We start from the raw sequence: 23,160 nt of genomic DNA, 5'->3' as shown, positions 1-23,160 counted from the left end.
ACATACGGAACTGAGGCAAATGGGCGACATCGAGACGGAGGCCTCTGAGGGACATCGAGTCGATTGGCATCAACGCACAGTGCCCCCTACTGAATAATAAATTCTGAAGCAGCAAAGCTGGATATTGGAAATATCCAAGCTAAGGAATAGATGGGAGGAACATCCAGTCCAAAGAATGTTACCAGGGGTAAGTAACTTGTTCTACTGGGCTACCTGGCTGCTTGGCCAATGCTCAGATTACCTTACACTTACTAATAAAGTTCACTCTGGTCGATTTCCTTTGCCCCTATAACATGTTTGACGCGTAGTCGCATTGCACTTGTTCTGAAATAGGAAATGTCTTTATTGCGTACAGAGTAGACATTATATGTCAGCCAAGTTTGATTTCTGTTTCATACAGTGCTTGTAATCTGAAGTTGCTTAAGCAAAGAGAGTCTTTCAGTGCCTTCCTGGCCCGTGGATTACAGGATATTTTAATTATTAAATTATGTAAACCCGCATTCGTTAGACACGTAATATAAACTCCTAATGTTTTAATGTCATTTAGCAAGTGATTAATTTATTATTGAGGTGAGGGAAGAGGTTGGACCAATCGCATAGAGGAACAAGGGGACTCTCTACAAATGACAGGTAGTTCCTAGTAAGTGTCAGGAATGGGTTAACACACAATGGGATATTTCTTCTGTGCCCAACACATTCATGCTGAGCAATTTCTTAGACTGCAGGCTAATTACTAAACTATAACACTAGTGTCACAAATTATGCTCAACAGAAGAACTTCACAAACCTATACTACAATGTCCAGTCTTATTCTGTAACACAATAGACTTGTCGCCTGGCGATGCTCTTCCAGAGTCTGGACCCTCCTTTGGACTTCTCCCATGTCTCCGGCTTCTCAGACTTCTCTTTGGCTTCACCTCAGCCTCTGTCTTCTATCTTGTAAATAGCTGCACTCCTCACTGCAGTGTTGGGTTAATCACCAATCTCTGGTACTTCACTCTACCAGATAGGGTCTCTCACAGACCTTAGCATTTAGTAAAGGTCTTTTCCATGCCTTTCACAGACCTTAGTATTTCAGCATTCATGGGTTCAGGTCACTCCGGGACCTGGCTCTTAGCATTCACTTGGTTAGGTCTCTCCACATCCTGGTTCTCTGAATTCACTTGGGTCTTTCCGTGACCTGGTCTCTCAGCATTCAGTGCTCAGGTCTGTCCTGGTTCTTTCTCAGGCTTCACACTCTTATGAGGGTCTGGATCACCTGTATTTCCTTCAGGATGGTAGTCGCATTGTACTAATAGGTGTTCCCTTTGCTTCGGCAGCAAGTGGCAAGGAGCATGCAATCCTGCCCCTACTAGGATCAGCAAGGCTCTTACATATGGGCTACATGGTTTCCTTAATTGTATCAGCCTTTGTGATTGGGTCGGATCACTGAGGGGTTTTCTCAGGGTTTTTAGTTGGACTCTTTGGTAAGTTCTATTAACAGATTTTAAATCTATACTGATGAGCCTCTCTGTATTGGATAAATGCTGAATGTGTCTTACCTTTGTTTCCACGGCTTCAAAAGTGCTATGCGATGTTGTGAGAATCATTGCATTTGCGTTTTTGTAACTGAACAAAGGTTCGAGGGGATTGGGTCCTCCGACGTATTCCATATCTATGACATGTAATCACCACAGCTGTGCTGCTTCGGAAACTTTTTTCGGCGTCTGCGTCCTGCGTCGATGCGCCGTCGTCGAGGGCCTCCTCCGACGTCCGACGTCATCCGATGTGATAAGTAGGACGCACGACGCCCGTAGCCTCAGTTCTGTTTTTTCCGCGAACGTGTTGCTTCGAGATTCTCGGTTCACGCCTCGACTCTTTGGAGTTCTGTTCTTCTCGGTTCTTCGAACCTGTTCGTTTTGTGCAAATCCTTCGTGTGAAGATGTCTTCTACTTCGTCTTCGACCCCGCGTCCGGGTTTCAAGAAGTGCGGGGAGTGTGGGTCCAAGATGTCGGTGACGGACTCGCACGACGCCTGCCTCTGGTGCCTCGGGGAGGCCCACGACACGGATGACTGTATCGACTGCCAGTCGCTCACGTCCAAAACCTTACGCGAACGTAAGAAGTTGTTGTCGGTAGGTCGGGTGTCCAAGCCCAGGAAGTCGAAGTCTGCGGGGCTTTCGACAGATGATTCGAGGGGTGACTCTCCGCGTCATCGTCGGAAGTCTTGTGGGTCTCCTTCTAGGAGTTGGTCTTGCCACTCCTCAGCCTCTTCGAGGCATTCTTGGAAGCGCCGACACCGGTCGTCTTCCAGGTCCTCCTCGGAGGACTCTGCCCGGCACGTCGCTTACCCCACCAGCCGTGCGACGCCGGAGGAATGGGCTTCCTTCGGGAAGAAAATGCTGGCGATTCTCGAGTCGCAGGGTACTCAGCCGTCCGCGCCCCCGAGTGGCGCCGGTCGTGAGAGGTCGAGAGACACCGCTCGCAAGAGTGGTCGGCACGAGTCACGGGAGAGGTCCCGTTCGGACAAGGAGACTCGTTCTCGACGTACCCGTTCCAGGTCCCGGTCCTCGACGCGTTCGAGACCGTGTGCACCTGTGAGGTCTTCGAGGAAGACATCGACATCTGAGGCGTCGAGGGCGTCGACAGGCTTTCTCGAGGCTCCGGCTTCGAGGAAGTCGTCGAAGCCGTCGACGCTCGGGTCGTCGAGGGACACGCTCGGGGCTCCGGCCTCGAGGGCTGTGTCGACGCCGCCGATGCTGGAGGCGCTGCGTCTGACGTCGACGCCGATCCTCTCGGCACCGATGCCGGTTCTCTCGACGCCATCGACGCCTTTTGTGTCGGAGGTACCCCGTGGCACGGGAGAACCCCCTAGGAAGGCTCGGGTTAAGAGCAAGCACTCTCGGGTGCCTCCTTTTCGCCACCTGGACTATATTTCAGAGGCGGATGAGGATTCTGATGGCCTGGTTCCTAGTCAGGTTCCAGATGAAATTGTCTCGGGCCATAGTCGATTTGAGACAGTCACTGCATGATGCCAGTGGACTGGACACCTCTCCGGAGGTGGAGTTTTGTAGGCCTGAGCCTGGCTCTCATGCCGATTCCTCGTACCGGCGCCTTATGGCTAGGGTTTCTGAGTACTTGGGATGGTCTGCTCCCCCAGGGGAGTTTGTGCAGGATGATCTGACGGACATCCTTGATGTTGGTCCCCCAACTGACCCGGTACTGCCGTTCCATATGGCTTTACAGAGAAGGGTGGCGGCGGCTTGGACTGCTCCGGAGAGTCTCCCGGCGATGGGCAGATCCTTGTCGCGAAAATACCGTCCAGCCAGTAGCGACCCCTGCTACTTGACCAGGCACCCCACTCCGGAGAGTTTGGTGGTGCAGGCGGCCACGGCCCCGGCAAAGCAGGCGTCGTACCCTACCATCCCTCCTGATAGGGACGACAAACGTTTTGATGGCTGGGCGAAGAAAGTGTTTTCTTCTGGTGGTATGGCGCTTCAGGCGGCCAACTCCATTTGTGCCTTGTCTCGTTTCACACACACTCTGTGGAACTGTGTTGCGTTGGCGGCTGAACATATTCCCGAAGGGGACGAACGGGATGGTTTCCTTGCTATGGTCCAGGATGGTAAGGATGCCATGTGTGAGTCCGTTCAGTCGGGTTTGGATTTAGCTGAATGCGTCAGTAGGTCCATGGCGGCGAGCACCGTGATATGCAGGTTTGCGTGGTTGCGGAAGTCGGGGTTTGCTCCTGATGTGCAGTCCCGGCTCCTCAACATGCCCTTTGACGGTGAACACCTTTTTGGCAGCAAGGCTGACGAGAGCCTTGAGAGGTTGCAGACCTCAAAAGCTGCAGCGAAGTCGTTGGGCGCTGCAGTTCGCCAACCTCTGCCTTTTCGTCCTAGGGGACAGCAGTGGAGGGGTGGTTCCTTTCGCTATTACTCATCCTTCAGTAAAGCGAGAGGAGCTGGCAGTCAAAGAAGCCACCGCAGGGGTACCAGAGGTGGACGACAGGGTACCCGTGGTGCCAGGGCCGCTCGGGCAGTTGCCTCTTTGCCCTCAGGTAACGCCGCAGCCGCTCCCACTCAGTCGTGAGGCCATGTCCCATGGTTCGCCGGTTGGGGGAAGGCTGGCGCAGCATCTTGTAGAGTGGCAAGCCATTACTTCAGATGTGTGGGTTCTGGAGATCATAACCCACGGCTACTGTCTTCCCTTTCGGCACAGGCCTCGCGACAATCCACCGGGGAACCTCTCTTTGCAGAGTCCGGTTCCGCTCCTTGCGCAGGAAATTCAAGCCCTGCTGGAGAAAGGCGCCATAGAACTGGTGCCTGTAGCGGAAAGGAACAAGGGATGGTATTCCCCTTATTTTTTGATTTCGAAGAAAGACGGGGGATTGAGACCCATCATGGACTTGCGCGGTTTGAACAAACTCCTCAGGAAGGACAAGTTCAAGATGGTTACTCTCTCTCAAGTCCTCCAGGCCCTTCAGCTTCAGGACTGGTTGGTGTCACTCGACCTCAAGGATGCTTACTTCCATGTGCCGATCCATCCCAAGCACAAGAAGTACCTGAGGTTCGCGGTTGGCGACTCGCACTTTCAGTTTCGGGTCCTGCCGTTCGGATTGACCTCCGCCCCGAGGGTTTTCACCAAGCTCATGGTGGTGGTGGCAGCGCATCTCAGGCAAGGGGGGATTCACGTCTACCCCTACCTGGACGATTGGTTGATCAGGGGGAGCTCTCCCGAGCAAGTCCTGGATCATCTGTCAGTCACCTGCCGCTCCCTTCACAGGCTGGGCTTCTCCCTCAATTTAAAGAAGTCCCATTTGACGCCAACACAGCGGCTCTAGTACATCGGAGCAGTGCTCGACACTTCCCTGGGGCAGTGTTTTCCTCCCCAGGTGAGGGCTCTTCACATTCAGCAGATGGTGCACAAGTTTCAGCATGCCCAGACGCTCCCTGCGTTCGAGTTCTTGAGGTTGCTCGGCCTCATGGCATCCTGCATTCTTCTGGTGCCAGAGGCTCGCCTGCGGATGAGATCTTTGCAGTGGGCACTCAAGACGCAATGGTCGCAGTCCTCTGGCAGGATGTCGGACCCGGTTCAGGTGCCGCCCTCGGTCGCCCGGGATCTTCTGTGGTGGGCCATCGAAGGCAACTTGATGAAGGGGGCTCCATTTTGGCTTCCCTGCCCGGAGGTGACGATCGTGACGGATGCATCCCTCACGGGATGGGGAGCTCATGCCAACGGGCTGACAGTCAGCAGTCGTTGGTCTCCGTCGGAGTCCAGACTCCATATCAATCTTTTGGAGCCGAGGGCCATCAGGCTAGCCCTGAAGGCTTTTCTGCCGACTGTGCGAGGAAGGAGTGTCCTGATCCTGACGGACAATACAGTGGCCATGCACTACCTCAACAAAAAGGGGGGGGCAGGGTCACTTCCTCTGTGCAGGGAGGCGATGCAGCTCGAGTTCTGGGCCATCCAGCAGGAAGTTTCGATCTCGGCAGTTCATCTGGCCGGAGACGAAAACGTGACGGCGGATGCTCTGAGCAGGCAGAGCGCAATCTCTCACGAGTGGGAGGTGGCTCAGGAGATTCTCCTGGAGATCTTCGCCCTTTGGGGGACCCCTCAAGTGGATCTCTTCGCCTCCAGTGTCAACCGGAAGTGCGAAAGGTTTTGCTCGCAGGAATTTCCTCCAAAAGGAGCCTTAGGAGACGCGTTCGTGGTGGAGTGGTCATTCCCGCTGCTGTACGCGTTTACTCCAGTCCCCGTCATCCCGCAAGTGCTGCGGAGGTTACGGAAGTTCGGTTCCCGGATGATCCTCATTGCCCTGGCGTGGGCTCGGAGGACGTGGTACCCGGACCTTCTCGACTTATCCATCTGCCCTCCACGTCGTCTTCCCTACCGAGATGATCTGCTCTCACGGGAGGGGGGTCAGGTTCTCCATCCAGAGGTCAGATCCCTCAACCTTCACGCTTGGCTTCTGAAAGGTTGAGGTATAAGGATTGGGACCTCCCTGAGGACGTGATGGAGGTGTTGCTTTCCCCGAAGGCCAGCAACAAAGTCTCTGTACCGTTGCCGTTGGCGTAAGTTCTGCGACTGGTGCAGAGTTCAGAATGTGGATCCTTTTGCATGTGACATCCCCATGGTTCTGTCCTTTTTACTTTCTTTGGCCCACAGGGGCTTGCAAGTGGGTACCGTTAAAGGTTACCTGGCGGCGCTGTCCATCTTTAAGCGCTCGTCTGAGGAGTGTTCTTACTTTAAAATCCCTTTGATTTCACAGTTTCTGAAAGGGCTCACTAATGTGTTCCCTCCGTCACCTTTCCTGGTGCCCGGTTGGGATTTAAACCTTGTTCTTAAGTTTCTTATGGGTGCTCCGTTTGAGCCTTTACATTCTTGCCCTTTGAGGCTGTTAACTCTGAAAACTGTGTTTTTAGTTGCGGTTACTTCCGCTCGCAGAGTGAGTGAGTTACAGGCACTTTCAGTTAAGCCTCCCTTCACTGTATTTCACAAGGACAGGGTTGTCCTTAGAGTTCGTCCTTCTTTTCTTCCGAAGGTAGTGACGGAATTTCATTTGGCCCAGAAGGTTGTTCTTCCGGCATTCTATCCTCCTCCGCATCCTGGTGAGGAAGAGGAGAGGCTCCATAGGCTTGCTCCTAGGAGAGCTTTAAGCTTTTATGTTTCACGCATGTCCCGGGTCAGAGTGGACGATGAACTCTTTATTGGTTACGCTGGAAAGCGTTTGGGGCAAGCTGTGACGAAACAGACTTTGTCTCGCTGGATTATTTTGGCCATCTCGGAGTGCTACCGCTTGGCGGGTAAGGACCCACCGCTTGGCTTGCGGGCCCATTCTACCAGGGGTATGGCTGCGTCTACTGCCCTGCAGAGAGGTGTTCCTATTCGCAACATCTGTGATGCAGCCACCTGGGCTTCAGTACATACATTTGTACGTCACTATTCCCTCGATTCCATCTGAGCACAGGATCTGGCCTTTGGCAAGGCGGTCCTTTGCTCTGCTATTTGATTGGCTATTCTAAATTTTGATTCTAAATTCTTTCCCTCCTCCTTGCTCTGGTACTGCTTTGGGAGTCTGTCATAGATATGGAATACGTCGGAGGACCCAATCCCCTCGAAGAACAAGTTACTTTCTTACCTGGTAACGTTCTTTCGATGGGATGGTCCGACGACGTATTCCATATCGCTCCCGCCCTGCCTTCCCCGCTGCAGAATTTCTTTTGCGATTGCAGCTTACGTTCCGCAAGGCTTTGTGTCTGACTGGCAGTTGACTAGTGTCACACGTTCTGGGGGAAAAAACTACAACTGAGGCTACGGGCGTCGTGCGTCCTACTTATCACATCGGATGACGTCGGACGTCGGAGGAGGCCCTTGACGACGGCGCATCGACGTCATCGACGCAGGACGCAGACGCCGAAAAAAGTTTCCGAAGCAGCACAGCTGTGGTGATTACATGTCATAGATATGGAATACGTCGTCGGACCATCCCATCGAAAGAACGTTACCAGGTAAGAAAGTAACTTGTTCTTCTCCTGGACAGTTTCCTGGCCCGATAGGCACTCTGTTCGAGCTATGCTTAACAGGGTCTTTGCCAGAAACTCCTGTTTTGGAGTTTGGGTTTTAGACATCCCAGTTGGAGGGGTTTTGGCCTCCCATGATAGAATGATACCATGGCTTGGGGTGTGGCTAGCCTCGGGGATCCCACACGTACTTCCTTTGGGAGGTACATTGGGTACCGTCTGCACGAACCAAGTCCCTTGCCGCTCACCCCTTCCTCCCTCATAAGAGAAGAGTCTTCCTACCAATTCGACAAAGTATTTAGTCTGCTACTCATTTTGTCCTAGAAAGAGAAGCCTTTGTTAGAGCTTGAAAGTGGTTTTCCACCTAATGGGTGCTATCTAAGAGTCTGTTCTCTCGCTGGAACCCAGAAGAGGATTTCCACATTTTGCCTATTTATAGATTGTAATATTCTCGTTTGACTGTTATTGATGCTGCCAATGTACACACTTTATCAGTTTGCTATAACTCAATTTTCCTGTAGCAGTTAGAGTGTGGTATTAAAAAGGTTGCTTTTTAATCAAACTTGGCATAGGTGACTTTGATCTTATGTATTATTACTTATACATAATGCTGTTAGATATTTAAAGAAAGCTAAAATCGCCACAGATAAGTGTGCAAGTGTTAGTCTTTTGGTGGTTGCATGGACTGTTCCAACATTCTCTACTTTTACATATTTTACTCTGTGCATTTGAATAGATACTCCCAGAGACATTACTTTAAATATTCCAAGATATGCTCTGAAATGTCCTACATTACCATTAATAAAACATATTCTAGAATACAATCTTGTTGTAGAATGCCATATGGTGTGGTTAATCTGATATTCCTCATGTATTATAAGAAGTCTGATGAAAGAGGTGAATCCAAGTTGATGCCATACTCTTAAAGCTCAATACATTTTTATAAAAACAGGGCTTTTTCTTGACAACTGTGGCTCCTCCAACTACTTGTTCCTGATATCTACTCTATTCGTGTGCCCTCCTCTCCTGAGTTCTGTCCCCTATCTGTTTCCATTTTGCTCACCCCGGCACCCACCAGCCTTCTCCTATACTTATCCCATGTCAGACTTTGTCTGCATGTGCCAAAATTATTGCCCATATGGTTGCTGCTTTTCCAGTCTGTTCCCTGATATTTCATGATTTAACACTTGTTAAGAAAGAGGGGGTGGTATAGACTGGAGAACAGCGACTATAAGGCGGCTGGAATGTTTGGAGCAATGGGTGGATGTGTGAAACGGTAGACGAGATTTGAGGGTGAGAGCAGTGAAAGATAAAGACGTGGGAGAAATAAGAGCAAGAGAAGATGAGAAGTGGGAGTGTTGGGAACTATGAGGAATTATAGAGTTGAGAAGAGATCTGAGGGTGGAAGGGGAAACCAGGAGGCAATACGTGAAATGCTGGGGCTAGAATGTGCAAATGAGATGTAAGAGTAAGTGGGTGAGTGATTGGACTGGTGGGAGTTCAGAAAGATTTAATTTGTAAACAGTAGAGCTGAGACATGGGTGCTCAGGGTCCCGTGAATAGGTGAGCGGTGGATGAGGTGGGGGATGGGAGAAATGGAAGAGAGATAGGTGGGGGAGGTGTGAAGTAATAGAAATATATCCCCAAGCGAGACTCGCAGTGGATGAGCTACAGGTGGGCTGCTGTCTCACCCCTGGCGCTCCTCTCAGATGCCAATCTGACCCACCACTACTCTCAAAATAGTATAATGGTATTGACCTGTGATCCATGATGACTCCATCGCTCTATCTTGCACCAAAACATGACTCGCTGATTTTCATTTGAAACTCTGGTGCATTTATTTTATTTTTTTCATTGTAAGTATGAACATTGAAGTTCCAGCATGCAAAGAGAAAACGACGGGTCTGTCATGAATGACATGCATGTGCTGTGAGCCATACATTGACCAGCCTCATCACTTGTTGATTCTCCTGTAACACTGTCATGATGCCTACCTCTAAGGAGCCAGGCCGGGCCCAGCAACCCCAGAGGCAGACATCATTTTCCCCAGGGAAGTCTCAGCGGGCCCAAGTCGGGGCCCTTTGGACTCAGTTCTGGCGCCTTAGGCGCCAGGCGCATAGCGGACCCCAGTCCTGGCGCCTTAGGCGCCAGGCTCATAGAAGAGGATATGTGTTTAAGTGCTTGGGTGCACACTTACCTGATGCAGACCTTGCTGCTTCATCCAGGCCCTCTTGAGGCCTGAATGGGACTACTTTACCTGTAGGACTACTTCACCACCCGGGTGTGGTCGGGGAAGGATACATACCTGATTGGTGGAAGGATACATACCAGGAACTTCTTCCAAGGCTATTTAAACCCCACCCGAACAGCCACACGTGCTTCGCGTTGTTCTGCACCTAGCAGCTGGATGCTCACCGTGTCAGCTCCTGCATCCTGACTTCAGCCACGCCTGCCAGCACCCTGGGACACCTGCAAGGGGAGAAAGGAAGAGAATAGGAGAAGAAAAGCCCTTACCTGCTAAATCTGCATCCCGGAGTCATTTCTCCAACGGCCCTGAAAAGGAAGACATTTTAAAGGCATTTCGTTTCGATGGCTGCAGCGCTGCATTTTACTCACCTTGGCAAGGCGCTTCCATCTTCAGCAGCGATCTTCCGGATTCAGCTAGGCCCCGGCGCCTAGAGGAAAAAAGACAAGAACAAAGGTGAGAGGGAGAAAAGGAATAAGGAAAGCTCAGTTTCCTTTTAAGTCTTACCTGTTGGATTATTCCCACTGCATTTCGGGTCCTGCCGCTTCCTGACATCTCCGGACCCCGGCCCCTATGGGGAAAAAAGACAAAGACATTGAATGAGCGAATGCAAAGACATTACCTGAGCGCTCATCCAGAACTGTTTCACTTCGGGTCGGCGCCATATCTCCGGCACTCCGAACCCCGGCCCCTAAGGGGAAAAAGACATAAGCATTAGCGCTTGCTGCAATTAGACAACAAACATTATTATTAAGCTTGAACTTTTGAACAGAACTTTTACAGCGCCTTACCTGAACAGTCAAGCTTACCTGAAATCCCATCAATCCTCAATCCAGTGAAGTAACTGGGTTTCAACGCGCCCCTGCATCAGAAGCAGGATGGAGAGCTCATCCTTCCAAACCCTAAGGAGGGTATCCAACGAGCCAGGGAAGCCAGAATAGAGGGGCCCTTCCTGTCCATCTTCAGAGTTCTGCGCCTTCGACGCCGCGCCTCCGTGGGAACCAGGTGAGCGTTACAGAACGCGAAGCCTTACCACAATTTCCCACCTGGGCGCTATGGAGACTTCCGAGACAGATCAGCTGGCCCATCTTGTAGGGGAATTACGGGCAGAAGTGCACTCAGCCCGCCAGGAGACTAATGCTCTCAAAAGGGAACTAATCCTATCCAAGGAAAGAACTGATGATCTGGCCAAAAGGTTATTGCAGGGCCAGGCAGAGCACACTCCTTTACCTGTTTCCGGGGATATTTCTACAACAATGGGTTTGAATAACCCGGTACAAATCAAACTACCTGGACACATGCCTTTGGCCCCGCCGGAACGTTTTGTGGGGGATCCCAAGAAATATGCCGTTTTTATGAACCAATGCCGTTTACACTTTTTATGCAGGCCCGGGGCCTTCCCCAACGACCAGACCAAAGTAGCCTTTGTACTATCTTACCTCAGTGGCTGTGCTGCCGATTGGTCTATTCCATTGGTAAATCAGGATGATCCCATTCTCCGGGATTTCCAGGGCTTCCAGGCCAGCATGGAAAGATTGTTCGCTCGACACTCGCAGGGACAGGCCCTTGACAACGAACTGCTATCCTTACGACAAGGTAATCAGGATCTTTTGTCCTATATCGCCACCTTTAATAGACTAGTTGTGGAAACCGGATGGCCTGAAAATAAAAGGATCACATTGTTTCATCGAGGCCTGCGCGGAGAGCTTAAAGATGTTATAGCTCAGATAATAGATCCACCCCAGGCCTGCGCAGACTACATAGACTTAGTGGTTCAACTTGATCACAGACTTCAAAATAGAAAAGCAGATCGGCTCAAGTATGAAACCAGAGTACCTATCAAGACCCACGTTAACTCCAAGAGTACTGACGTTTCCGAACCTATGCAAATTGGCAGTGTTAAAGGACCATTAACGCAGAAGGAACGAGAGAGAAGGCGACAAATGCAACTTTGTCTGTATTGCGGAACTTCCGGGCACTTTCTTCAAAGTTGTCCAGTTAAACCACCCAAGAAGGTGGTTGGAGCCACTGATAATGAGTTATTGACACCTGGTTCGGGAAACGACCTAGCCCGACAAGCGTAGGGGTCCGCTTGCCGAGCTTGAAAACAAACTCTTTGACCTCGCATTTTGTCATGCCAATGGTGCTTGTGAACCCAAAACAGCCTCAGCAGTTGCATGCTATAAAAGCATACATTGACAGTGGAGCTATTGGAAATTACATAGACCGTGAATTGGCTTCCAGGATTAAGCTTCCTCTCCGCCCGAAAGTAACCCAAGATGTAATTACTACAGTTGATGGAACCGAAATAGCCTCAGGGCCTGTAACGCATTCCACAGTTGAAATCACTCTGGTGGGTCAGGACGGACATCGGGAAGCAATCGTGTTTGATGTGATCAAGGCCCCACAATTTCAAGTACTTCTTGGAATCCCTTGGTTAGAAACACATAATCTGAGAATAGACTGGCGAGCAAAGAAGATAACTTTTCCTGATTGTGAACCAACCTGTTACCCAAGGAATCCAGCTACGGGTCTAGCCTCTGTAACTTCCACGCCTGTACAGCTACCATCTGAATACCAAGAATTCCAAGACGTTTTTCAGAAAGAGCAGGCTAACACCTTACCTCCCCATCGATCTTACGATTGCCAAATCGACTTGGTACCCAATGCACAACTACCCTGTAGTAGGATTTATGCTCTTACTGAACCTGAGAACCTGCATTTGCGCCAGTATTTGGATCAATACCTGGCCAATGGCTTCATTCGCCCATCAAAGTCACCAGTCTCTTCCGCTTTGTTCTTCGTACCGAAAAAGGAAGGAGACCTTAGGGCCTGTATTGACTACCGCGCCCTAAATCAGATAACGATTAAGAATCGTTACCCTTTGCCCCTGATACCTGATCTTATCGACCAAGTAAAAGATGCTCGTGTGTACACCAAGCTAGATCTCCGAGGAGCTTACCACCTGGTACGTATAAAAGAGGACGACGAGTGGAAGACTGCATTCCGCACCAAATTTGGGCTCTTCGAATATCAAGTAATGCCCTTCGGTTTGTGCAACGCACCTGCCGCCTTTCAGTACTTCATGAATGATGTTCTTCGGGAACTTATCGATGTTTGTGTCATCGTTTATATTGACGACATCCTGGTGTATTCCTCCTCAGAATCTGATCACAGAAACCATGTTAGGGCAGTTCTTGAGAAATTGCGCCAGCACAAATTATTTGCCAAGCTCGAAAAATGCGTTTTTCATACCACAGAAGTGGAGTTTCTCGGATTCATCCTGACACCACAAGGAATCCGAATGGACTCGCGGAAAGTGGACGCCATTCTCAAATGGCCATCTCCTAGCTCTGTGAAGGGAGTGCAAAGCATGCTTGGCTTTGCCAATTTCTATCGAAGGTTCATCCCGGAATTTTCTCGAACTGTTCAACCCATCACAGCTCTCCTAAAGAAAAATAAATGCTTTGAATGGACTCTTGAGGCTGAACAAGCCTTTCAGGACCTGAAAACCAAATTCACCTCTGCACCTGTATTGAAGCACCCGCGCCCAGATCTCCCTTACATCGTGGAAACAGATGCATCCAGTTTGGCCCTGGGAGCTGTCCTGTCGCAAAGAGACCCAGAAACTAACCAACTGCACCCTGTAGCCTTTTGGTCCAGAAAATTCTCTCCACCTGAACTCAATTACGCAATTACTGACAAAGAACTACTGGCTATTAAATCAGCTTTCAAGGCTTGGCGTCACTATCTTCTCGGTGCAAGACACACCATCACCGTAATTACGGACCACAGAAATTTGCAGTATTTAAAGACGGCCAAAGCTCAATCTTCGCGACAACTCCGATGGGCTTTATTCTTTGTGGAGTTTGATTTTGTAATTACCTATCGCCCTGGCTGCAAGAATGGTAAGGCAGATGCCTTATCCCGGATAGGCATGGAAGAACCCAATTCGAGTTTAGAACCTGTGCCAATCATACCGTAACAAAGAATTCTGGGCTTGACTTCATTGCAAACCATTGAGGACATCCAAGCTCAAGTAAAACAACTTTTTGACTCTTCTGACTTACTGGAATGGAGTCAAAAGGGTCCTCACTACACCGTTAAGGATGATTTACCCTACTTCCAAGAGCGGTTATTTCTGCCAAGTAAAGAATTGCAGGAACTTGTCATTACCCATCATCATGAATCATTAATGGAAGGACACCCCGGTATCGCGAAAACAGAAGAAAAGATCAAACGCCACTTCTGGTGGCCTTCTTTGAGAAAAGACATAAAGTCATTTGTGTTGTCTTGCGGAATTTGCGCCCAAAATAAGAGTCAAAAGAAAAGGCCAGCCGGCCTACTTCAACCTTTCGACATTCCACCAGTACCTTGGCACACCTTGTCAATGGACTTTATAACTGACCTGCCTCCTTGTGGTGGTTACAACACGATTCTCGTAATAGTGGATCTATTCTCCAAAATGTCCCATTTTATCCCTTTAAAAGGATTGCCGTCAGCTTCCACCTTGGCCAAGGAATTTATGGAAAATATAGTGCGGTTACATGGTTTCCCTTCCATATTAGTCTCAGACCGTGGAAGTCAATTTATCTCCCACTTTTGGAAGAAATGTTGCCAACTAGCACAAATAGACGTGCGGTTATCCACCAGCCACCACCCCCAGACCGACGGACAAACCGAGAGAACCAATCGGACTCTCGAGCAATATCTGCGGTGCATGTTACACCAATCCGAGTTAAATTGGAAAGACATCCTTTGGATTGCAGAATATGCATACAACAATTCAGTGCATTCTGGAACCGGACAGACTCCTTTTTATACCCTGTATGGTCACCATCCTCGGACCTCTGACCTAGATCCACCTCTGACCCTGGAGATGCCTGCAGTAAATCACCTATATTCCACAATAACCCAAGCCTTCAAAGAAGCTACAACCCACTTACAGCAAGCCAAGAAAAAGTATAAAGAAAACGCTGATTTGCACCGAAGTAAAACTCCTCCTTACCAAGTAGGAGATCAGGTATGGCTAGCAACTAAACATCTACCCCTCAAGGGTCAGCGAACTTTTAATCCCAGATTCATTGGGCCTTACCCCATCAAAGCTATTATCAACCCAGTGGCCTTTAAACTCGATTTACCATCCAACATGCGGATTCATCCCGTTTTTCACGCATCTCTTCTAAAACCAGTACAACCTGGAACCAGACTGTCTGAGCCCCCAGGCCCTGTCCAAATTGATGGAGAATTAGAATTCGAAGTGAAAGACATTTTAGATTCCAAGATAGTTAAGTCGAAACTCTTCTATCTTGTTGATTGGAAAGGATATGGACCTCAGGAAAGATCTTGGGAACCCAGTAACTATGTTCACGCACCACGATTAATTCAAAGATTCCATCGAAGATTCCCGCACAAACCAAAACCCCCGGAGGAAAAGACCTTGGGAGGGGCCTTGAGGGGGGGTACTGTCATGATGCCTACCTCTAAGGAGCCAGGCCGGGCCCAGCAACCCCAGAGGCAGACATCATTTTCCCCAGGGAAGTCTCAGCGGGCCCAAGTCGGGGCCCTTTGGACTCAGTCCTGACGCCTTAGGCGCCAGGCTCATAGCGGACACCAGTCCTGGCGCCTTAGGCGCCAGGCTCATAGAAGAGGATATGTGTTTAAGTGCTTGGGTGCACACTTACCTGATGCAGACCTTGCTGCTTCATCCAGGCCCTCTTGAGGCCTGAATGGGACTACTTTACCTGTAGGACTACTTCACCACCCGGGTGTGGTCGGGGAAGGATACATACCTGATTGGTGGAAGGATACATACCAGGAACTTCTTCCAAGGCTATTTAAACCCCACCCGAACAGCCACACGTGCTTCGCGTTGTTCTGCACCTAGCAGCTGGATGCTCACCGTGTCAGCTCCTGCATCCTGACTTCAGCCACGCCTGCCAGCACCCTGGGACACCTGCAAGGGGAGAAAGGAAGAGAATAGGAGAAGAAAAGCCCTTACCTGCTAAATCTGCATCCCGGAGTCATTTCTCCAACGGCCCTGAAAAGGAAGACATCATTTTAAAGGCATTTCGTTTCGATGGCTGCAGCGCTGCATTTTACTCACCTTGGCAAGGCGCTTCCATCTTCAGCAGCGATCTTCCGGATTCAGCTACGCCCCGGCGCCTAGAGGAAAAAAGACAAGAACAAAGGTGAGAGGGAGAAAAGGAATAAGGAAAGCTCAGTTTCCTTTTAAGTCTTACCTGTTGGATTATTCCCACTGCATTTCGGGTCCTGCCGCTTCCTGGCATCTCCGGACCCCGGCCCCTATGGGGAAAAAAGACAGACATTGAATGAGCGAATGCAAAGACATTACCTGAGCGCTCATCCAGAACTGTTTCACTTCGGGTCGGCGCCATATCTCCGGCACTCCGAACCCCGGCCCCTAAGGGGAAAAAGACATAAGCATTAGCGCTTGCTGCAATTAGACAACGAACATTATTATTAAGCTTGAACTTTTGAACAGAACTTTTACAGCGCCTTACCTGAACAGTCAAGCTTACCTGAACTCCCATCAATCCTCAATCCAGTGAAGTAACTGGGTTTCAACGCGCCCCTGCATCAGAAGCAGGATGGAGAGCTCATCCTTCCAAACCCTAAGGAGGGTATCCAACGAGCCAGGGAAGCCAGAATAGAGGGGCCCTTCCTGTCCATCTTCAGAGTTCTGCGCCTTCGACGCCGCGCCTCCGTGGGAACCAGGTGAGCGTTACAAACACCCTTTCCTTCTAGAAAAATGTGATTTGGACACCAGCAAGTATTCCAGTACATATGGGGAATAAAATGCCCCCACAATACCACTGTTCTTGTTATTTCTCATACTGAAGTCTGTTTTTAATGTATTAATTTAATTTGTAACGCGCTGGAACATTGCGCTTAGGTGTAGAAGCGCAGGGACAAAAGAAAACACAGAGATGCACAAAGCTGCAATCGTACAAATGAGATCCACGGGGAGACTATAAAGAATTACTGAACGAGAAGGGTCTTCAATCTGCATTTAAAGGATGATATATTACTACATATTCTTAGATCCGGAGTCAAGGCATTCCATAGCCGAGGGGCTGCTGCAGAAAAACATCCATCAAGAACCTGCGAAAGTTTGGGCACAGGTGCTTGAAGCAATCCCGAGTTGTTGGACTGTAATGAAAGGGAGCCATGTTGGCTGTTTAGCCAGATACACAGGACTTTTCCTCTAAAGGCAAAGGCATGCATTAGTGGTACATAATGTCCGAAACAAGATCTGTTTACGAATAGGAAGCCAATGAAGAGATCTTCTTGCCTCTGAAACATGAGCAGTTCTCCCAAGGCCGGTAACTAGTCGAAACGCATTATTTCGGACCACTTGCAAACGATTGAGCTCTTCCCTGCGTATGCCCCGCAAAAAACTGGCGCAGTAGTCCAGACAAGAGCCTATTATCGCCCGAGCCAGTGTTGCACTGTCAGCTGCATCCAAAAAATGCTTAGTTTTTGCCAGTAGCTTGAATGTAGTAAAATGAGCGCGACATAAGACTACTAATATGCGCTTTCATCGACTTATCTGGATCCAATACCACACCCAGGATTTTTAATTTATTTAATGTAGCCAGTTGACACTCAGCAATTTGAAAGGTGGAAAAAGCAGTCCATTTTATTCCGCTTTTGATGCTGTGTGGACCATCATTATTTTCGGCCTTCGAATTGTTAAGAACTAGACCATTCATCGTCATCCACTGCTGGATTAGATTGTAGGTGTTATTAGCAGTCAGGGAATCAAGCATATAGTTGCCAGTAAGCAGAACAAGACTCTGGGTGTCATGCGCATAGTTTGCGTACGCAGTGCCTTCTACATCCAAGAGATTGAAAAGGGGAAGGGTACAAATATTGAACAATGTTGGGTACACACAAGATCCCTGCGGTATCCCACAGTTTCGCTCCTATCCTTCTGCCATAATATCCTAATAAAAGACTCTAGGAATTTGATTTTGATAGAAATGATAGTACCCAACTAGAAGCGTCTCTAGAGAAAGAGGCTGAGTCTTGCAGTGTGGCGGCCAAGATGATGTGATCCACCAGATCAAACGTTGCCGTAACATCAAGCAACATTAAGAGGGATGTATTGCCCTTATCGAAATGCTGAAGAATAGTTGTTTTCAATACAAAAGAGTGGATTCCATGCTATGATTGCTTCGAAACTCTGATTGTTTAGGGCCAAGAATGTTGTGTAGTTCTAAGAAGTTTTGAATTTGGTAGTACGCCACCTTATCCAAAATCTTCTAAAGAAACATAATGTGTTATAGGACGATAGTTAACTTGCAAATTGGGATCAAGCAATGATTTTTTTAAAAGAAGAGGCGATACACTTGCCTTTTTGATGGATGTTGGAACCAAATTCTCCTTAGAGGAGAGGTTGCCAAATTCTGTAATCGTGGTGTAAGAAGGTCTGCGCAAGACTTCACACTGGGCGCAGGATAGCTATCGCATTTATGGATTGTGGGCTTGATTATTTGCAGCAGGTTAAGCATATCAGCTTCTGATGCTTCAGAGAAGTCAAAAAGGGGCAGAGGGTCTGTTAATTGAACTGTTTTACCTAGATCAGGGAAGCCTTTGAGGAGACAGATTGTTCAGAGTCCTCATTAATCCTTTCAGTGTTTTCCCTCATGAAATTCTGTGCGTTTGTACACCGCACAGTGTCTGTTATAACGGAAGAGACAGCGGGGCATGACTCCTCAAGTTAATTTAAGATCTTAAAGAGTTCCTTTGAACTTGACGAGGCACCTTTAATTCTTTTTCTTTAAGAGATTTTCTTAGCCTCAAAAACGGCATTTTGATATGCCTTGGCTGCTGCTTCATAGATGGTTTTATCTTCCAAAGATGACGACTTCCTCCATCTCTTAAATGCTTCATTTGTATGGCACTTAAGGACCTGAATTTCTGGAGTATACCATGATTTAGAGGGTTGGGACTTCACTATTCCTTGTATTAGGGGTGCAAGTTTATTCGCACCTAGAAACACTTATGTACAGGAGCGTTATAAATGACTTATCGTCTCATATCATTAACCACCTTAGTCATCAGTTCCTCATAGGCCTAAGCCAGCTCAGTAGATAAATTAAAGCTGCAAAGATTACTGAGAATTGGAGCAAAGAAAGGGGACATGGCCACCGCAGTGAGTTTGCGCAAAGGAGTGACTTTTGAAATGTTCTGCTTGAACCCTAGGGTCTCTAAAGATGTTTCTAGAGTTCTAGCCATAGAGTCAGAGGGGCCATCAAATCCTACATTTAAATCTCCTAGGAGAATTGTTTTGCTGCTTGGTTTGAGGGCGGATGAGAGCAGCTCACATAGTTGTAATGAGGCCCATAATGTTTTTGAGCCAAAGATGACAGGATACCAACACAAACGTGCACGAACTGGGAACAAACACTAGAGTAATTCTTGAACATTAGTGTTGTTCGCAGGGTTGGACTGAGCCATAAAATTGTCTAGGGCACCAATGAGAAATTGGCCCACACTTTAAAATGGCTATTCATTCCTTTTGTGACACTGTTTGAATAGTGCCAAGGGTGAGTTTTTTGATAAAATTGGATGCAAATTGTGCATCTCAAAGAATATTTATTCAGCAACACAGATCAAAACTATTAGCCGCATAGTGAAGTAACTCATCAAACTGGCCCAATTTAACAAAACGGAACGGACCCAGGCCAGCATTTTCTAATTTTGGTTTGGCCCTGGGCCCATTGCTCTACAGGCCAGTCCGAGCCTGGTTCTTCGTCTTTGGGGTCATTTGTCTATCCCACACACAACTGTGTTGCAAATGTTTCCAGTGAAATTCCATTGTTGGTGCCTAAACGCCATGCAGTGCTCTTTGCAAACAAACCTGTCAAAGCTGGCCCACTGTCTGTCTGGTTGCTTTTTCATCTATTTCTAAAGTGAAGAAGGGAGCATTTCCTTTTGATTCGCAGGGTTGTCGAAGTGGCTGCAAAAGTTGGTGCACACATCCCAGAGCATGGATATCGGACCTGAAGCTTGCAGCCATGAGCAGCATGCACCTTTGCCGATTTGGCACTCTACTCTCCCACTGAAGGAGAGTAAAGTGCAGCATAGTTGTTGCAGCAATATCCCGCATGTATAAAAAGCACTATAGGCAACCTGTTAATTTTAGTGGTCAAGTGATCAAGTTCATCCACTTCTTTTTTGGTGGCATTGTAATGTGCATTTATATCTGGCACTTTGGTCTTACCCTTTTTTCAGGACTATACGATACAAAAGTATAGTACATAACAAAGATGAAGGGTGAGGATAGTGTGTTGCTGCGTGTGGCTGCATCCCGGGTGTGATATATGGTCCATTTATGCCTGCATAAGTTAAGTCTTTGTTTGTGAGTGCTTCTGAGAAAATGCCTTCACCACATTTCTTTCACTGTGGACATAAGGTCCTAGATGTTTTGTGTCCATGTTGAATCCAATCTGGATTTCCTTTGATGAGAAAGACCGCCTGCCCAGGAACACATCTTCCATGAGAGCATAGGATGGCCCAGCATTCTAGCACCACCGCATCTTTATACCCCAATACCAGCTGCTCATCAACCGTGAGGCCTGCCACTTTTGTGTATCACTTGGGTAGCTGCTCCACAAACGTGGCCCAGAAGTCAGCGATCTTGACAATTATTCTATAATTCTTAAACATCTTCAAAAGCTCATAGTTGCTCTGAAGAAGGTACGACCTAAAATTGAATGTAAAAGTTCCTTACAGACTTTATGTCCACGATACATTCCACCAGAAGAAATAGTCCAATCTAGGCCTTTAAGCGGGTAGTACCAAGGTGCCCCCACTGATGCCTTTTGGTAGTGTTGCCTTCATTGCACTCTCTGGTGACATACACTGCCTCTCTGTCATGGATTCATAGGCTAAGAATGTATTCCACAAGAAGCAGCTGACGTGTTTCTGTTCACATTGGGCAGATCAGGTGAACATGATGCCAACCCACCTTTTCACCATTTACGTCCTCTTCCAGATCGTCTGCCCCTGTGACTGCTGTGGGACCTAACTCCTGTCTGTGCAATGAGGAGGAGGAGGAGGAGGAGGAGGAGGAGGAGTAGGAGGAGGAGGAATGTTCAGATGGAGCATAATTTTCTTTTTTGAAGAAGACGCCCACCTGAAGCACTCACTGCTGTTCTTCAGATACAATACCATCGCTCTCACAGTCACTCTGGAAGAATAGGTGCAAAGCTCCCTCTGTGCGCACACATGCTTGTTTACATGCACCTGCAGCCTGCCAAATCAGGCACAGAGACACAGCTCTATCAGTGTCCAACTGCTTCTCCACAGCAGACGCTCTCCGAGGAAGCAGTGCCGCCTCCCAACATATCAGGCCATACCTACAGCAAATTTCCTGCCCTGAGAATGTTGCGGTCTGCTTCCAGCGCAGCTAAAACCCAGCATTCTACCACCTCGGATGACATCGACCAGTCCAATCTTGGCTTGAACTTTACAATGGAGATTAAGTGCCACACTCCTAACGTTGGGATAGTAGGACCTGTAGCAGTTGCTCTACAATGGCTTCCCTCTACCCCCAATTCATTTACTAAGCCAGAAGGCAACCACACCAGGTGCTACCACTGTTAAGGGGACTCTGCGCCTTGGCTCCAGAAGAACGCTCTTTAACCACACATGCCGAAACGTCTGCGAACCCTGGCACCATTTGTTGCCCTTTTGTTCCACCCCGCCTGGGGATTTTGATTCAACTTCCTGACGTGGACCCATAACAAGGTCACCCTTTAGCCTGGCTCTAGTAGACCTTCCCAAGGTCCAGTCTCCTAGACGAATTATATGGACTATACTTCTACTAGGAGGACACTTAAGAATACAAATAAACAAGAACCTATACACAGCTCTAGTGTTGGTCAAAGATACTATTACACAGCATCTGTTTCTCAATGTGAGGTGTAGATACGTTCACTCCCCCCCATTATAACACTTGTTATAGTGCTTTGTTTTGCATTTACAATGTTTTACAATGTATGTCCAACTTGCATTGCATGAATCAATACCTTTTGGACATTTTCTTTCTTGTTTAAATAATTTACATTGTCAAGACAACATGGAAAGTGTCTGTACCGCCTTAACGATGGTACAACTCGCAATGTGACTTATGAATCCCCCTCTTGTCTTTGCTCACATTGTTCACAGGTTTTTATGTTTTTGTTTATGTACAAAAAATTTAAAATGGGGTCAGCAATATGCAAAACGGACCTATCTTAACTATACTGAGTGTTTAGTTGTGTTTAGTTGTACTTAACACAGCAGCGCATTACATGGCAATGAAATGGCATGCTGCCTGTTTGCCATATATTCGAGTAACCCTGCATTTGAATAAGTTGCAATTGAAAATAACCTTCGACAGACAGGACCCCTTCCCGTTCGTTGCCAAATCAGAGATATTTCTAGCTAGCCCATCATTTCTGTCCCCCACCCAGTATGAAGCCATTTTGAAATGAACGTAGACAGAAATGTTTCTTTTGTTCCTCTGTGGAACAGTCTTCAAAATCTTTATTAAAGAAATGCAGCAAGCATCTCATCCATTTTATCAGAAATAATTATTTCAAAATTGAATAAGCACACACGTAGATGCTTTGACGATGCCCTACCTTTTTGATCTCGTACCAGCAGTTCAGTAGATGAAGCAGTAACTGAATCTCTCTCCATTGGAGACTGAATCCTTACCCCAGCAGATTGCAGTCATCAGAGGAAGGAATGTTATGTTTCACCTTCTCAGTGATTGTGTGTGCGCCTCTTCCTGGCACTCGCAACAGTCTGCAGTCATCTCTAGATTCATCAGAAGGGCAAGGGACATTTTGTTCCCCAATATGTTACAATGTATGGGGTGCTCAAATTCAATAGAGATTTATGGGACATGGTTCACTGCAGTGCCCTAGAAGAACTTGATTGAAGGTCTACTAATGTGGGGGAGTCAAGTGTGGTGAATATGTGAATATAAATGTCATTTGTCCAAGCAACTTTTTCTCTGATATCATATTTGTTTTAATATTGATGAAAATCAAGCGTTTTTAAAGAATTTTGTAATGGTTTATGAAAAAAATGGTCTTTGTGATTGCTGTATAAATATGTGAACACACTGGCCCATAAGCGGCAACGTTATCATTGAAGTGCATTGTATGGCTTAGACAGAATATTGTGTGGTGTAGATCGAAACAATCATAAAAGGAATGATAGTGTATGTGTGTATTGACAATAGTGAGATTTAAGCAGGCAGGTCTAATTACCAGTCTGCATTCAAATGCATCATTACCAATAACGTACTAAAAACATATTTGAGAAAAATCCCTCTATTTGGCTTCTGTGAGGGGTCTTTAAATCTAACAGATGTTGACCACTGCTGCTG

The 23,160-nt window shown here is 47.8% G+C and overlaps 1 protein-coding gene across 4 annotated transcripts in view; it reads left to right on the top strand.

Moving 5' to 3' along the window:
* WIPI1 (WD repeat domain, phosphoinositide interacting 1) overlaps positions 1-23,160 on the top strand; it is a 951,231-nt gene that overhangs the window by 399,378 nt on the left and 528,693 nt on the right. The gene's annotated exons all lie outside the window — the stretch shown is intronic.

This window comes from Ambystoma mexicanum, chromosome 3q (genome assembly GCF_040938575.1).
Source record: "Ambystoma mexicanum isolate Mex_15411 chromosome 3q, UKY_AmexF1_1, whole genome shotgun sequence".
Classification (NCBI taxonomy): domain Eukaryota; kingdom Metazoa; phylum Chordata; class Amphibia; order Caudata; family Ambystomatidae; genus Ambystoma; species Ambystoma mexicanum.
Note: the sequence above shows the minus strand (reverse complement) of the source record. Positions and strands in the feature narration are given on the sequence as shown.